Consider the following 15,654-nt stretch of genomic DNA (forward strand, 5'->3'; position numbering starts at 1 on the left):
ATATGGATACCTTCTCTTTGCTGTGGATGTGACCACAGAACACTTCCCACTTGGTTTTCTCTCGGCTACCTTGCTCTTAGCCAGCCTACTGGGAACATTTTATGAACGCTTTATTAAACTGTCACCAAAAAAAAAACCAAAAAAAAACAACAAAAAACAAAAACAGCACTAGATCAATTGAACTGAGTACTTATTACCCTTATTACCTGCCAGGGGCTGTGCTAAGACTCTAGAAGCACAAGAGCACCTCTATCCTCACATCACCACCAAGATGGGAACCACTGTTCTTAGTGAGATTTGAACCTAGCCAGTTGGCCTCAAGGCATCACATTCCTAGCCTGAGGACACATGGGCCTCCTACCCTGTGGAGAACAGGGCAGAACGGTCCAGGAGGAGACCTTGGCACGCATAAAAGCCAGCCGAGAGGCAGATGGGGAGCGGGGGCAGGACAAGATGTGAGCCTAGTTCAGGTCCCCTGGATGGAAATGCACCACCCCTCAGGGGCAGCAGAGCCGGGACGGGGACCAGGTTGAAGCCTGTTTCTGGGCTCTGGCACCATCTGTTTAAATAGGGCTGGAGTCACATTGGCTGCCTCGTGTGCTCTCTGAGTACAGCTGGTCCAGTGATGGGTGGGAGGCAGATAGCAGAGGATGTGGGTCTGGCTCACAGGGCCTCACAGGGCCTGGGGGCCATGAGGGGCCTGAGAATCCCTGCTACACTAGTGGGAGCTCTCTATTCACAGGTTTGTTTGTGATGAAGGTTAGCCCTGCAGGGAGGCTGTGCTGAGAGGCTGAGGGGTGGTGGCTGGCACAACCTCCATGACTCACGGTGGCCCCACATCTTAGCTCCCTAGCAGTCTCCATGTGGCTCTGGGGATCACCATAGCCTCCTTAACTAGAGTACAAGCTCCAGGGCAGGAGCCAGCCTCCTCTGACCTTGCTCCTGCCCTTTGGGTAGGGGATCAGGAAAGCCACAATGATCCAGGCTGAATGAGGACTTGAATGGTGACCTGAAGCCAGATGATGGAAAAAGAGAAAGTGAACTGCAGCTGCAACAAGAGGTATTTCAGTTAGACACAAGGAAGCACTGCCCTGGGAGACTGAAGGGAGTACTAGCTATTTCTGGGGGAAGAGAGGGATCCCTCCTTCTGTCTGCGACAATCTGCCTCTCTGGAAAAAGTACAGTGGGGATTTCTCTCTCCTCGTCCCTCACCAGCTCCTCCATCATCTCTCACCTACATTTTAGTCTCCTCTCTCCTTTCCTGCCTGCCTCCACTTCTGCCTTCATTGCCTGAGTGGGCCTGGCTTGTCACAGTGTCGCTGGAAGCCTTTGAGCAGGGACACAGTTCAGCCAGCGTTCACTGAGTCCCACACTTGCTGGAGGTGAAGGAGCCCAGGCCCTGCCCAGAGCACTTCCAGCCAGGTAGAGACACAAGACAGGAAAACCAGTGCCTACACCCAAGGCAGAGTAAGAGCCACACGCTGAGAAAGGAACAAGCCAAGTTGTAGGGCTCAGAGACCACAGCTCCAGGGGTCAGGGAAGGCCTCGGAGAGGTGGCATTTGGAGGGTGGGTGAGATATCTATACTGACAGAAACCAGTGGGATCAAGGATAGTCCGAGCAGAGGGACAAATGAGAGGAAGAGGGAAACAGACAGCGGACTGTTCCAGAAATGACAGGCAGACTAGCTTGGCTGAAGAAGTGGGGTGAGAAGGGTCTGGTGAGATAACAGGCAAGTTGGGACCAGATCATGAGGCCCTGAATCTCAGTTGAATGATTTGCACTTGATTGTATAGGCAGTGGGGAGCTATTGAAGGTCTCGGAGAAAGGGCATGACATTATCTGGGCTGGGACTAGAAGAGCTTCTAGATTTTGCTCCTATCCCAGGATCTCATGAAAGGCACTTGGCCTTGATTCTGAGCCCCCGGGCCTCTCAGGAATCCCCAAGGGGAGCAAACAATCTGTGTGTCTCAAATGTTGCCTTTCCAGTGAGGTCTGTCCTGACCATCCTATTTAATAACGCAGCTCCTCTGGCACTGCTGATTGCTTTCCCTTTCCTTCTCTGTGTTTTTCCCCCCATTGCATTTATCTCCTTCTAACATACATCATCCATAATACGCTGTTTATTATCTGCTCCATTTGAATGAAAGCCCCCTGAGGGCAGGGTCATGTCTGTTTTACTTGCTGCTGCCTAGTCCAGTACCTGGAATCCCAATAGATTCGTTCATTTTGCAAGTGGATAAAGAGAAAAATACCATCTTGCAGGAACCAGCATGCTCTGATTTGCCCCCTTCCTGTCCCTTCACTGCTGGCTTCCTGGGCTTGGCAGCACTGAGCCTCCAAGTGGAAAAATCTCTGAGAACACCAGGCAGAGCTGCGCTGCTTCCCTCCCGCACTTCCCACCCTTGCCAGGAGTCTGGAAACATTTGAACTGTTTCCTGCTTCTGCCAAAACCACCACTATTTTCCTTTATCTCAGCGTGGAGGCCAGGCGAGGACAATTTCCCCACCTAAGGAAAGCTGGAAGTCAGGACTGAAACAGCTCCACTCGGCAACCTGGAGAACAACTTTGACGGTCTGATCAGAATCGCTGCAAATTCCCAAGTGCCCACTCCATGCATGCAGTGGCTCTGGGCAGTCTGCACCATTTTGCCGTCACCCCGACTCTACGAAGCGGGTGTTATCCTCCCCATTTCACAGATGGGAAAATAGAGAAGTTCATTGACACGGTTGAGGTCTCTCCACCAGATGAGGAGGCTGGTCTCAAACGCTGTTCTGTCCTGCCCCAGCCCAGGGCTTGTTCCTCCATAGTGTGTGGCCTCTCTTCCACCACAGGGGCTGAGATGCAGGATGGAGCTAGCTGAGTTCTCTGTCCAAGATGCCAGATCATAGGCAGTCTCTGCTGGCCTCAGGCTTCCCACTTGAGCCATGGGAGCCAAGGTTTTGGCCACAGCCCCACGATGAATGAGGACCATGATGTCAAGTCTGCTGCCTGGCCTGAACTCATCAGAGAGTACACATTATAACTGCGGTCACTGTCTGTCTGGGCAATGGCCAAATGTCCTCTCTTGACCCTGATGTGGACCAAGGCTGGAGCCCAAAATAGGGCTCACTGCATTTGCAGACCCAGTGGATCCAAGGGAAACTATCCCTAGCCTTGTGTGTGGATCCAGGGCCCCATATCCAGGTCTGCTCCTGGCCAGGCTATGGTTGGGGAGGTAGAAGAGCTTGGATCAAACCCCCAGATGTTGGCTGTAGGTGACTGCACTTCCATTCCTTAGGGACTCAGTTCACCCACCCTGAGGATAGAAACCCTCTCCCAACAAACATTACTGATTCCTTATTACATGCAAGGCAAACAATATCTGTCTCTGCCTTCAAGCCCTTAAAGTGAAGTTAGAGCATAGTCATTAACTAGGCAATGGGGAGCCACGGATGGTTGTAGAGCCAGGGACTTGGATGTCTGCACTGTGCCTTAGGGAGGTTGACCAGGCAGCAGACTATGGCTGGGAGAGAACAGACTTTTGCAATGATCAGATCTAATGTGTTAAGCACTTATTGGGTGCTAGATGTTGTTTCAAGCACTTTACACATATTACCATAGTTAATCTTCACCCTAGCGTATTATTGTTAACCCTATTTTGCAGATGAAGAGACAGAAATACATAGAGATGATGAAGCCAGTAGGTGATTGAGCTGGGATGTGAACCCATCTGGCTCCACTGCTGCCTCTTCTAGTAATCTTTTTTTTTTTTTTTTTTTTTTTTTTTGAGATGGAGTCTCCCTCTGTCGCCCAGGCTGGAGTGCAGTGGCGTGATCTCCGCTCACTGCAAGCTCCGCCTCCCGGCGATCTCCGCTCACTGCAAGCTCCCCCTCCCGGCGATCTCCGCTCACTGCAAGCTCCCCCTCCCGGCGATCTCCGCTCACTGCAAGCTCCGCCTCCCGGCGATCTCCGCTCACTGCAAGCTCCCCCTCCCGGCGATCTCCGTTCACTGCAAGCTCCCCCTCCCGGCGATCTCCGCTCACTGCAAGCTCCGCCTCCCGGGTTCACGCCATTCTCCTGCCTCAGCTTCTCAAGTAGCTGGGACTATAGGCGCCCACCACCGCGCCCGGCTAATTTTTTGTATTTTTAGTAGAGACGGGGTTTCACTGTGTTAGCCAGGATGGTCTTGATCTCCTGACCTCGTGATCTGCCCGCCTCGGCCTCCCAAAGTGCTGGGATTACAGGCATGAGCCACCACGCCCGGCCCCTCTTCTAGTAATCTTGAACAACAGTCTGGCATAGGGCTGGGGCCTGGGAATGGCCAGAGGAACAGAAGTGACACACTGCCTGTAGCTAAGGTTCCCTGCGCTGGAGGGCTCTCCCAAAAAAGGACTAGGAAATTATAAAGGGGACGTAAAGAACTATATCTAAGATTACTTTTGTCAATAACAGCAACAATCACGATGTTCTTGGCCAACACCCCATGCAGGATAATATCTTCTTTCATGTAAGAGAGATTTGAGACACTCTCAAATAGAGAAGTCTTATCACAGTTAGAGCTTCCTCTGGAAAGCTTCCCGGACTCTCTAATCCTTCCTCAAAGATTTATTTATTAATGTATTTACTTACTTAAATAAGGAAGAAAGCCTCACTTAGATGCTAACCTAGCTTCAATACCTTCTAGCTTGGAATGTCCAGCCACTGTCAATGTTCCTTTTGCAAAGGGGGAAGGAGTTGCTGGAGGTAACTGGGAAGGTGGAAGGAGAGGAAGAGGAGCGTGGGGCACAGGCTGGACTGAGGGGCAAAGGGAGGCCAATGAGCCCAGGAAGGGCTGTCCAGAGCCAAAGGGCTTCCCGTGCTGTTTTGACAAGATTACACCTGATTCCTCTGAGATGTTCAACCACAACATTGGAAACTACACTATTGATATAAGTAATGCTTGAGAAGTAAAAAGAGATTGCAGTTGGATTCTACCTCTAAGATCCCCAGCTCTAGTAGTCTATGAAGATACCATCTGTCTTAATCCTTTCCTAGAGGAAAAAGTGTCAAGAGTCAGGGAACTCTTGGAAGAGCCATGCCTGGCCGGATTCTGGGCTTGCCCCAAACCAGAGTCAGCTGGGCAAGAACCACCGGGGGCCCAGCTAGCAGCTCAGCCCCAGGGGAATTTCTAGGGGACAGAGGACATCCTAACCAAAACCAGAGCATCTTCCGCCCCTTCCCAGGCCTCATGGGCAGGGTCACCTGGGACAGTGCCCTTCGGAATGGGGTTAGGCCGTTCCTGCCCCTCTCTTGGCAGGTTGTGGGTTTAGGAGGGCTTAGGGAGGGCCTTTGCCCAAGTGCTGGCTGGAGAGCTGCAGGCCATGGGGCGGCCAGGATGGCCACATTTCCTAGGCTCAAGGTGGGGAGCTGGTGCTAGGGCTTAGCCCTGATGGGTGATGGGATGATGCCAGGGGCACCTACCTGGAACAGCAGCTGAGGTTTGGGGCTCAGGCCCCCCGTGGCCCCTGGGCTGTTATAGGACCTTCCCTCCTCTTGATCAGTCCCCAGGAAAAGGTGCTTCTGAGTGGCTCAGCCGTGTCCCCGCTTGATTCCTGACCCTGAGGGAGGCTCCTCCAAGGATCTATGGCACAGGGACAACAGAACCCTTTCAGGGCAGGCGGGCGTACATCCCAGTCCTCCCTGGCCTCCTTGCAGCTCCTCCCCAAGCCCAAGCTGGCCAAGCCCCTCCCAGCTCCAATGTGCTTGTCAGTATCTCCCACAAGGCCTGCCTTGGGGAGCTCCAATGGGGTGAGGGGTACTCCGGAAGCATCCACGACCCCCAGCCTGCCCCAGTTCCAAATCCAGGCCAGCCAGTGCCCAAGCCTGGGTGGGTGAGCTAGGGGCTACCATTCAACCCAGCAGAGCATGAGCTGTGAGGAGGGGGCCATGGGGAGAGCACTGCACTGGGAGCCCAGGCACCAGCTGTCACTTCCCCTGCTAAGCTAGAGCACCCCATTTTCCCTTGCTGGTGTGGGGGTGTTCAGCCTAGATGCACAGACAACGCCAGCAGGGCTGAGCTGGGGGAGGTCAAAGGGGTCATAGACATCACCCACTTCAGAATCATCTGCGGGAGGAGGGGGAGGCCTTGCTGAAACGCAGGTGGAAGGGCCCTGCCTTGACCCACTGAACCTGAATCTCCAGGAAGGTGTTTGGGAACCTACATTTTAACAAGTTCCCCACATGGGTACCCATGAAGTAAGACTCAGTGGACGATACACTGGGAAAGGGCAGACAAGTCCAAGGATGATTTTATAATCCACATAAAGGGATCATTGGTCCGTTTCCTGAAAGCAGCATCACAGGAGCCTGGTCTCTGCAGTCAGGCTAGCCAGGGAGCCCCAGCAGCTTGCTAAACCCTCTCTAGCTCTCATTTTCCTCACGGACAAAATAAAGATTGGCGGTGATCTCTTGGGCCCGCCCACATCTGAAATTGTGAATGCAATAAGAAGTGAACCACTGAGAAACGAATTTAAAAACAAAGCTCAGGGTGAGACATTTTAACTGGTATTCTCCCCCTTATAATTTGTTTCTTCTTTTTTTTTTTTTTTTTTTTTTTTTTTTTTTTTTTTTTGAGACGGAGTCTCGCTCTGCCGCCCAGGCTGGAGTGCAGTGGCCGGATCTCAGCTCACTGCAAGCTCCGCCTCCCGGGTTTACGCCATTCTCCTGCCTCAGCCTCCCCAGTAGCTGGGACTATAGGCGCCCGCCACCTCGCCCGGCTAGTTTTTTGTATTTTTTAGTAGAGACGGGGTTTCACCATGTTAGCCAGGATGGTCTCGATCTCCCGACCTCGTGATCCGCCCGTCTCGGCCTCCCAAAGTGCTGGGATTACAGGCTTGAGCCACCGCGCCCGGCCTGTTTCTTCTTAAATATTCTTGTTTTGTTTTGTTTGAGATGGGGTCTCACTCTGTTGCCCAGGCTGGTCTTCAATGCCTGGGCTCAAATGGTCCTCCTGCCTCCTCCTCCTAGGTAGTTAGGATTACAGGCACATGCCACCCTGCCCGGCTTTAAGTATGCTTTTTAAATTCTGAAAATAACATGCTTAGGGGAAAAAAATCAAACCATTCAAAATAATACACAATGAAAACGAAATCTAGGCTGGGTATGGTGGCTCACACCTGTAATCCTGGCACTTTGGGAGGCCAAGGTGGGAGGTTCACTTGAGCCTGCAAGTTAGAGACCAGCCTTGGAAACACGGCAAAAACCCAGTTCCACAAAAAGTACAAAAAAAAAAAAAAACCAAATTAGCTGGGTGTGGTGATGTCCGCCTGTAGTCCCAGCTACTCGGGAAGCTGAGGTGGGAGGATTGCTTAAACCCAGCAGGTCGAGGCTGCAGTGAGTCATGATAGCACCACTGCACCCCAGCATGTGTGACAGAGCAAGACCCTATCTCCAAAAACAAAAAAAAGAAAGAAAGGAAAAAGAAACATGGCATGGATGGATGAAGGGACATCTCAGACCTATATCCCACTCTCCAACATAAATATCGTCATTTCCTAAATTTTCCTGAGAAGTTTTTCCAGAAATATGAACATACATACACACACACACAGACACACACACGTCTATCTATGCCTGCATCTTTATTTTAAACCCAACCAGGAACATATTCCCTGTACTTACATTTGCTTTGCTAATTAACATACATCACACATCTCTGCATACCACACAGACAGATTCCTCCATTCTTTTAATAGCTCCTAGTGTTCCACTGAACCAATGCACTACAATTTCTGTGAATCTGTCCTTGTTGATTGATATTTAGGTTATTTCTACATTTTTTGCTGCACAAGCAAAGCTGTAATGAACATCTTTGTTTTTTCTTGTTTGTTTTGAGACAGCATCATACTCTGTAATGAATATCTTTGTTTTTTCTTGTTTGTTTGTTTTGAGACAGCGTCATACTCTGTTGCCCAGGCTGGAGTGCAGTGGTACAACCCCAGCTCACTGCAGCCTCAACTTCCTGGGCTCAAGCGATCCTTCTACCTCCGCCTCTCAAGTAGCTGGAACCACAGGCACCCACCATCATGCCCGGCTAATTTTTTTTTTTTTTTTTAATGGAGTTTCACTCTTGTTCCTCAGGCTGGAGTGCAATGGCGCGATCTCAGCTCACTGCCACCTCTGCCTCCAGGTTCAAGCGATTCTCCTGCCTCAGCTTCCCAAGTAGCTGGGATTACAGGGATGCGCCACCAAGCCCGGCTAATTTTGTATTTTCAGTAGAGATGGGGTTTCTCCATGTTGGTCACGCTGCTCTAGAACTCCCAACCTCAGGTGATCCGCTCGCCTTGACCTCCCAAAGTGCTGGGATTACAGGCATGAGCCACCGCACCCAGCCTAAATTTTTTTTTTAAATTTTTGTAGAGATGAAGTCTCACTTTGTTGCCTAGGCTGGTCTTAAACTCCTGGGCTCAGGTGATCTGCCTGCCTCAGCCTCCCAAAGTGCTGGGATTACAGCCGTGAGCCATCTCGCCCAGCCTACCTCTTTGACTCTATATCTTTGTGCACATGTATGATGCCAGCTAGAGGATATCCCTGGGTCAAAACTTACGTGAACCTAACATTCTGACAGATATTGCCAAATTGTCCTCCAATGAGGGTGAACCAGTTTTCTCTGCCCCAGCAACTCATGAGTGCCTGTTTTTCTCCACCCTCACACAGTGTGCATGATCAGATTGTTGGATTTTTACAGTGAGTTTAAAAATGGTATCTTGTTTCAATTTGTAATTCAGTTGTCAAAAAAGACAGACATGTTTTCATGTTTATTGACTGATCGGCCTTTGCACTTATTTTTCTGTGACTTGTCTGCATCCATCCTTTCTAATTTCTTATTGATTTTTTAAGAAGTTTTTCTAAATTAAGGCAACTGACTTCTTGTCATGTGTATTGCAAATTGTCATTCATCTCTTTTTTACTTTATTTATGGCATCCTTGGGACTTGCTTAAAAAGCCTTTCCCATTTGAGAATCATGAAAGTATTTGCCCATATTTTCCACTTGTATTCTTGAAGGTTTCTTTTTTTTTCATTTTTTTTCTAAAGTTCAGCTTTTTATTGAACACGTTATAAAAGAGATTTAGTCAAAAAGACCAAAGGCCATGTCATCATCAGAGTCCTCGGATTCTTCTTTCTTTGCTTCTACTTTCTTCTCCTCAGCTGGAGCAGCAGCAGTGGAGGGGGCAGGACCTCCTGCCAGTGCAGCACCAGCTGCTGGAGCAGGTCCACCAGCCCCTACATTGCAGATGAGGCTCCCAATGTTGACATTGGCCAGGGCCTTTGCAAACAAGCCAGGCCTAAAAGGTTCAACATTTACACCGGCTGCTTTAATGAGGGCCTTGATCTTATACTCCGTGACAGACACCTCATCGTCGTGCAGAATGAGGGCCGAGTAGATGCAGGCGAGCTCGGAGACGGAGGCCACAGCGCGGGCAAGTGTGGGGCTGGCGCTGCCGGACGCAGTGCTAGTCACCGGATGAAGTGAGGGCCTCACCCCAACGCGGCCTTAACTTCCTCGGAAGGACGGAGCACCTTCGCGGCAGCTGAGGAAAGGGACTTGAAGGTTTCTTTCTCCTTTTCTTCTTCTTCTCCTTCCTCCTGTTGTTGTTGTTGTTGTTTTTCCTCCTCCTCGTCCTCCTCCTCCTCCTCTTCCTCTTCTTCCTCCTCTTCCTCCTCTTCTTCCTCCTCCTTCGTCTTTGTCTTATTCTTTTTTGAGGCAGGGCCTCACTCTGTTGCCCAGGCTAGAGTACTTATGTGACACAATCATAGCTCACTGCAGCCTTGAACTCCTGGACTCAAGTGATTCTCCTGCCTCAGCCTCCCAAGTAGCTGCGACTGCAGGCACGCACCACCACACCTGGCTTTCTTCTTTCTTTTTAAAATATATTTGCCACTTCCAGAATTTATTTTGATGCAGGGATTGTGGTAGGGCTCAACTTTATTATTTTTTTCAAGGGGCTACACAGTTGTCCCAAAGTCATGTTTGAATAATCCATTTCCTGCTCCCCTACCCAACAATCCTCCCTCTAAATTCAAAGTTCCAATTTGACTATGAAGGAGGATGGATACAAAGAGCATAAACTCAGAGTCGAGTGCTTGGTTCAAATTTCCACTCTACTGGACCTGGGATAAGCTGCCTACCCTTTCTGTGCCTCAGGTTCCTCATCTAAAAATGGAGATAACAATAACGCCATCTGCATGGAGTTATTGTGAGGATTAAATGAGTTATTACAGGTAAGGGGTGTAGAAAGATGCAGCTAATATATGCTGCCCACAAGAGGTTCAACCTTAGATGTAAAGGCTCACATAAGTGGATCGTGAAAGGATGGAAAAAGTCATTCCATGCACATGGTAACCAAAAGAGAGCAAGGATGGCAGTATTTGTATCCGTCAAAAGCTGCCACAAAAGACAAAGGAGGCTATTACATAATGATAAAGGGTCAATTCACCAGGAAGATATAACAATTACAAATACATATGCACCTAACAGCAGAGCACCCAAATATATGAAGCAATATTAACAAAACTGAAGGGAGAAATAGACAACACTGCAATAATAATTGGAGATTTCAGTACTCCTTTCAATAATGGATAGAACAACCAGACAGAAGATCAATAAGAAAATGGAGAACTAGGCAGGACACGGTGGCTCACACCTGTAATCCCAGCACTGTGGGAGGCTGAGGCAGGTGGATCACCTGAGGTCGGGAGTTCAAGACCAGCCTGACCAACATGGAGAAACCCCATCTCTACTAAAAATACAAAATTAGCCAGGTGTGGTGGCGCATGCCTGTAATCCCAGCTACTCGGGAGGCTGAGGCAGGAGAATCACTTGAACCCAAGAGGTGGAGGTTGCGGTAAGCTGAGATCGTGCCATTGCACTCCAGTCTGGGAAATAAGAGCGAAACAAGAAAGAAATAAAAAGAGAAAGAGAGAAAGAGAGAGAGAGAGAGAGAGAGAGAAAGACAGAAAGAGAGGAAGGAAGGAAGGAAGGAAGGAAGGAAGGAAGGAAGGAAGGAAGGAAGGAAGGAAGGAAGGAAGGAAAAAGAAAAAGAAAGAAAGAAAGAAGGAAGGAAGGAAGGAAGGAAGGAAGGAAGGAAGGAAGGAAGGAAAGAAAGAAAGAGAAAGAAAGGAAGGAAGGAAGGAAGGAAGGAAGGAAGGAAGGAAGGAAGGAAGGAAGGAGAGAAGAGAAAATGGAGAACTTGAACAACACTATAGACCAATTGGACCTACCAGACATATGCAAAAAACTCCTCCAAACAGCAGCAGAATATACATTATCTCAAGCACATACGGAACATTCTCCAGGACAGATCACCCCTTAGGCTACAGGTAAAGAACAGGACAGCGGCCACTACTATATGGTGGTGGTTACTATTATTATTATTGCATATTAAGTGTGCTTTGTTTATCAATCTGGGAAGCAGTTCCATCATTTGACAAATGTCTACTACTATGTGTCAGGCCCTGTTCCAAGTGCCAGGGAACCAAGAATGAAGTAGTCTTAAGAGCTGCTCCTGCCACCTCTGGTTAGACTTAGTACTGGTTATTTTAGCACTTTTTCTGATATTTTAAATTTCTTCCATTATATTTAAAAAGTTAAAGTCTGTTTATATACAGACAAGCTATATATTTTTGTTTCTAATAGTTATTACCAATCATGTTTGTATATTCTTTTATTATTTGTAATTTTTTTTCAGTTGACAATCTTGTTCCTTTTTCTCCAGGTCATCAATCTTATCGTCTACAATTTTGATACATTTAGCACTTTTTTAACTTATATTTTCAAAATTTGTGTTGGCTTGTACTCCTAGAGTAGTATTAAAGAATTACAGTCATGGGGGTCATTCTTTCCTTGTGTGTTTATGTCTGAATACACACACACACACACAAGCACACACAGGCATACACAAAATCATGTTAAGCAATATCCATCTATTCCTATGACATAGGAGTTAAAATCAGAGACATGTTGAATTTTATCGAATGCATTTTAGACATTTTTAGCACTTATGAAGTTGCTTGTATGATTTTTTATTTCTTTCGAGCTATTAGTTTGTTCAATTACATTAACAGTTTTTCTACTATGGAATCTACATTTCTGGAATATAGCCCCACTTGCTTGTGGTATGTTCATTTTTGTAACATAATGCTGTGTGAGTCCATTTGTTGCTATTTATGAATTTTGCACTACTATTCATAAGATTGTTCAGTCATTTTTCTCCTTTTGTGCTGTCTTTGACAAGATTTGGTATCCATGCTGTTCGTACTTCATAGAATAATTTAGAATGTCTCCTTCTCTGTGATTTGGTGTAGTTGGTGCAGTTTAAATAACATTGGCATTATCTGTGCCTTGGAGATTTGATAGAAACTAGAAGTAATCTGAACCTTAATTTTCTTGGAGGAGAATTTTATGAAAACTCAGTTTCTTCAGTGATTATTGGTCTGTTGGGATTTTCTACCTCTCCTGATGTCAAAATGATGATTTACATTTTCCCAGAAAATCATCAGTTTCGCTGGTTTTCAAGTGGATTTACATATGGCCAAACACAGTACCAATAATGATAATAATAATAATAATAATAACAATAATTCTTTCTATTTTCTCTGTATTAGCGGCTATTTCCCCATTTTAATGTTCAATTTTGTATATTTGCCTCAATCCTCTCCTAACCCCCATTAGATTATCTCATCTCTAAAAAATCATAAAATGACACATGATTTTTCCCCCAGGACTCTATTTACTATGTACACAACTCAGAAATAGAACAGCTGAAATCAGAGAAGGGGATGAGAGGGCAGCCGAGGCACAGCTTGATACAAAGTCAGTCAACAAACATTTCAGACGTGCAAAGAGCCGGCACAGGTATTCCCTGGCTTTAAGCCCCCACGGCTGCTTTTCCCAACTCTCCCACCCCAGTGAAACCTGCCAGTTCCCCAAGTCCTTCACACCCAGCTATCACCTCCTCTTGGACCCTTTCCTGACTCCCCAGGGAGATGTCGGCACCTTTCCATAGACATCTTAGATTACTTTTCTTCAACTTCGAACAATTCATTTAAACCAATTGAATTAACAAATGTAAACATTCTGTCATTTTTGCTTCAGCTATTCTTTGTTAAATGAAGTGTTACTGACAGGTTAGAAGCCCTTCCTTTTCCTCTTTCAGTCTCAGCTCCTACTCTCTCCAAAGCACTACAAGCATCAGCTTGGTAGGCATTGCAAGAGAAATTAGTAAATCCATAAATCATAGCTAGTACTGTTTTGTGATTTTTATGAAAATTAAATTTTCAGCCAGGCACTGTGGCTCACACCTGTAATCCCAGCATGTTTGGAGGCCCACGTGGGTGGATCACTTGAGCCCAGGAATTTGAGACCAGGCTGGGAAACGTAGCAAAAACCCATCTCTACAAAAATACAAAAAAAAAAAAAAAATTAGCCGGGTGTGGTGGTGTGCACCTACAGTCCCAGCTACTCGGGAGGCTGAGGTGGAAGGATCGCTTGAGGCTGAGAGGTGGAGGCATCAATGAGTCAAGATCGCACCACTCCACTCTGGGCAACAGAGTAAGACCCTGTCTCAAAAAAAAAAAAAAGAAAGAAAATTAAAGTTTCACTAATGGTATTATTTTGAAATTTCCTTTCTTTGCAACACTGTTTTTGAAATTTATTCATGTTAATACAGAATGTATCCGTATGTGTATGTACATATATATCAGCTTTGCTAAGGTATAATTTATACAAAATAAAATTCCCCAATTACACATAGTTTAACTGCTGCATAGTATCACAGTTTTTTTTTGTTTGTTTGTTTTTTGAGACGGAGTCGCGCTCTGTCGCCCAGGCTGGAATGCAGTGGCCGGATCTCAGCTCACTGCAAGCTCCGCCTGCCGGGTTTACGCCATTCTCCTGCCTCAGCCTCCCGAGTAGCTGGGACTACAGGCGCCCGCCACCTGGCCCGGCTAGTTTTTTGTATTTTTTAGTAGAGACGGGGTTTCACCATGTTAGCCAGGATGGTCTCGATCTCCTGACCTCGTGATCCGCCCGTCTCGGCCTCCCAAAGTGCTGGGATTACAGGCTTGAGCCACCGCGCCCGGCCACAGTATCACAGTTTTATTCATTATTCTATTATTGCAGATATTGAGGTTGAGGTCTCTCTTTTTTTTTTTTCTGTTTGGTTGCCCATGCTGTAGTGCAGTGGCATGATCATGGCTCACTGAAACCTCAAACTCCTGGGCTCAAGCAATCCTCCCACCTCAGCCTCCCAAGTAGCTGGGTCTACAGGTATACACCACCCCACCTGGCTAATTTTTTTTTAGTAGATACAGGGTCTTGCTATGTTGCCAGGGCTGGTCTTAAACTCCTGGGCTCAAGCAATCCTCCCACCTGGGCCTCCCAAAGTGCTGGGATTACAGGTGTGAGCCACAGAGTCCAGCCAAGACCTCTTCTTTTTGCATTTCAAGCATTGCTGCCCTAGATACCCTTAGAGCTGTTTCCTTGAACACATGTGTGAGTTTCTCTAGGTAATGTATACCTAGATGTGAAACCATTGGTCATAAAGCATATACACATTCAGCTTTACTAGCATTCTTGCCAGAATGTCTCATGGAGCTTTGTATTGCTATTTTCACAGAATGTTATGATGTTTTTCAAGCTATTGTCATTAAGCCATTTCCTTGTTTACCCATCCCCTTCCCCATGAATTACTGAAGGGTCTCTGTGTGACTGGCACTCAAGGAACACTAGAAAAGTGAAAGGATGAGCTCACTCTCTAGCAGAAGAGAGAGACAATGTGTTAAGGGCATTCAAGGCTGTTAAGATCTCATCTGGCTGAGATCCAGGGAGGGCTTCATCAAGGAGGTAGCATTTGAATTGGGCTTTGAAGGGCAGGAAGATGAACAGATGAGGATAGAGATAAGGACTAGGACTGGGATGGGGAGAGGCAGTGGCTCAGACAGTCCAGGGCATGTTTGATTTGCCACAGCAATGGTTCTTAGCCGAGCTGGGGTGAGATGGGGCAGAAAAGCCAGGCATGTGTATTTTGTAAAAACTTCAAGGGCATCTGACACATCTCCCCTCCCCACACACAAATAACCCCTGAGTGGGAGCAGAGCATGTGGGAAGGGAGCCTCACTGGAAAAGACAGGTTGGGCTTAGTCCAAGATGAGCCTTCAATGGCAGCCTCTGGGTCAGAGCTGGGTTCAAAGGTCACTCCCAGGGGAAGTGGGGAGAGTCACGGGGACACCAGGACCTGGGATAGGACTGAGTCGGAAAGCCTGCCCTTCCCACTCACTGCCCCTCCTCTGTCCCTGTCTCTGGGAACAGATCACGGCTGTGATGGTCTGGGTTCCCTCCCCAGCCACACAAGAGGGCACTGGGACTGGGGCTCCTTCTGCTCCTCCACTTGGTAGCTCTGTGATCCAGGCCAGGGGCTTCCTGTCCCTTCCTCCCTGGCTGCTCCATGCAGCACAAGCTGTATGCATGTGCCTGGGCCAGGGCCCCAAGGAGCCCCTCCATGGAGTGTGAGGCCTGGGCCTGGCTAGGCCAAGTCCCCTTCCTTTGCCTTGGCTCAGCCCCTTGGAATCTAGGTGGGGGCCGGGTGGGAATCCTAGCCTTCCACCTTCCCTGCTCCCGTGACACGAGATGTCCTT

At 47.8% G+C, this 15,654-nt stretch overlaps 1 protein-coding gene across 11 annotated transcripts in view; it reads right to left on the bottom strand.

Annotated features, from left to right (window-relative positions):
• Positions 1 to 15,654, bottom strand: part of LOC105495851 (transmembrane protein 63C) — an 85,150-nt gene that overhangs the window by 56,387 nt on the left and 13,109 nt on the right. For 7 of the 11 annotated variants that reach the window (XM_011765708.3, XM_011765710.3, XM_011765714.3 and 4 more), the window contains exon 2: positions 5,442 to 5,601. The exons of the other annotated variants lie outside the window; for them this stretch is intronic. The gene's annotated coding sequence lies outside the window, so the exon portion shown is untranslated. The remainder of the gene's footprint in view (positions 1 to 5,441; positions 5,602 to 15,654) is intronic. 11 annotated transcript variants of the gene reach the window in all.

Source organism: Macaca nemestrina, chromosome 7 (genome assembly GCF_043159975.1).
Source record: "Macaca nemestrina isolate mMacNem1 chromosome 7, mMacNem.hap1, whole genome shotgun sequence".
NCBI lineage: Eukaryota > Metazoa > Chordata > Mammalia > Primates > Cercopithecidae > Macaca > Macaca nemestrina.